This window comes from Ailuropoda melanoleuca, chromosome 15 (genome assembly GCF_002007445.2).
Source record: "Ailuropoda melanoleuca isolate Jingjing chromosome 15, ASM200744v2, whole genome shotgun sequence".
Classification (NCBI taxonomy): Eukaryota; Metazoa; Chordata; class Mammalia; order Carnivora; family Ursidae; genus Ailuropoda; species Ailuropoda melanoleuca.
The window spans coordinates 37,312,149-37,314,253 of NC_048232.1; the positions used below are offsets into that span (position 1 = coordinate 37,312,149).

Here is a 2,105-nt window from a genome sequence, read left to right on the forward strand (position 1 = left end):
CGTTGGCAGGACTCTGCACTCAGTGTAGAGCTTGCTTGTCCCTCTCCCTCTGCTCCTCCCCCCACCCATCTATAAAAATAAATAAATACAAAAAATTATTCCGGATTTTCCTATTTGTTGTCAATGGAATGCTTGGGCTAATTGCAATCTATTCCATACTGCTGAGCATCCAAAAATTTTTCCCCCAAATGGTTTTATATAAACTATATTGTATTCTTCTACATTAAAATATTTTCTTAATCTTTTTAAAATTTCTTCTTTGACACACAAGTTAGTTAAAAGTGTATTTTTAAAACGTTTGGCACAGCCTTTTCCCGCGCGTCCCCGCCTCTCCCCACCCCCCACGGAGTGCCGCTCTGGCTGCACCTCCCTGAGTTGGAGCTTCGGCTGCTGCTAAAATAGCGCCACGGTCATCTCCCTCCAGCGGCAGGCATGGTCATCTACCCGCATCTCGTCAACCTAGATGACATGTTCCCCGACATCTGCAAGATCTGGGAGATCCCAGATGGGGGATCCCCGGATTCCTGGAGGTGGAGGGGAAGATGCTCAATAGGACAGAGTAACATTAATGACTCATTCATTGATGAAAATGCCTCCACGGAAGGTCTCAAGGGCAAAGGTACCGAGGGCAAATGTATCAAAACCACAATAGTCACTGGTATTTATATTATCGTGAACCATCACGTGCACTTGCAGGAAACCAGCTTCACAAAAGAAGCCTACAAGAAGTATATCAGAGATTCTAGGGAATCAGTCAAAGGCAAACTCGAAGAACAGAGGCCAGATAGAGTAAAATGTTTTACGGCAGGGTTGCCTAACAAATCAAGCATATCCTTGCTGATTTCAAAAACTGCCAGTTCTTTATTGGTGAGAGCATGAATGTAGACGGCATGGACGGTCTGTTGGACTCCGTGAGGATGATGTGACCCCATGTATGATTTTAAGGCTGTTTAGAAATGGAAAAATGTTAATGAATTTGGCAGTTAACTTTGGAGGTATCACCTGTTCTTGTAACTGGCTCTGCTTTTCATCCACACAATGCCAGGACTTAGACAAATGGGACTGATGTCATCTTGAGCTCTTCATTTATTTTAACCTTGATTTATTTTGAGTGGAGGCATTGTTTTTAAGGAAAAAAAAAAGTCATGTAGGTCCTCTAAAAATAAAATGCTTTTATACTCAAAAAAAGTTTAGCACACAGCTTCTAAAGCACATTTTATGTCATTGTTTTATGACTTAATTATATTTTGGTTAGAGGATGTGCTCTATACGATTCAGATGCTTGAAATTGCTTGAGATTTTCTTTATGATTCATTATGTGGTCCAATTTTATAAATATTCTATATGTACTTGAAATGCACAGAGTTTGTGTAGTATTTTATATGTCAATTTAGTCAAATATGTTAATTACATGGTTCAAATATTCTATATTAATACTAACTTAAAACACTTTTTCACTGAACAACACAAACCATATTTTTAGTGAAACTTTATTGTTTCCTAATATTTTAAATATTTTCCTTATATTGCTGAATTATTTTAGTCAGACTGACAATCTTTGTCTTATTTAAAAACCTTTATTATTATTTTTTAATTGCAGTATAGTTTATAGACAATGTTACATTAGTTTCAGATATGCAACATGATGATTCAGCTTCTCTGTACAATGTCCTATGCTCACCGCAAATGTAGCTACCATCTGTCACCATAAAACACTGTTACTATACCATTGATTATTTCCCTATTCTGTACCTATTTTTCCCATGACTTATTCATTCCGTAACTGAAAACTTGTATGTCTTACTTCCCTTCATCCTTTTTGCCCATCTCCCAATCCCCTTCCCCATCAGTTTGTTCTCTATATTTATAGATCTAATTCTGCTTTTTGTTTGTTTATCATTTGTTTTGTTTTTTAGATTCCACATAAAAGTGAAATCATATGGTATTTGTCTTTCTTTGACTGACATCTCATTTAGCATAATACCCTTTAAGTCCACCCACGTTGTCACAAATGGCAAGATCTTATCTTTTTTATGGCTAAGCAACATTCCATTGTATTTATACACCACATCTTCTTTATCCATTCATCTGATAATAGACATTTA

General features: G+C 36.8%; 1 pseudogene; it reads left to right on the top strand.

The window, feature by feature from the left end:
* The first annotated feature begins 432 nt into the window (after window positions 1-432).
* Window positions 433-1,066, top strand: LOC100483778 (annotated as a pseudogene).
* The last annotated feature ends 1,039 nt before the right edge of the window (window positions 1,067-2,105 follow it).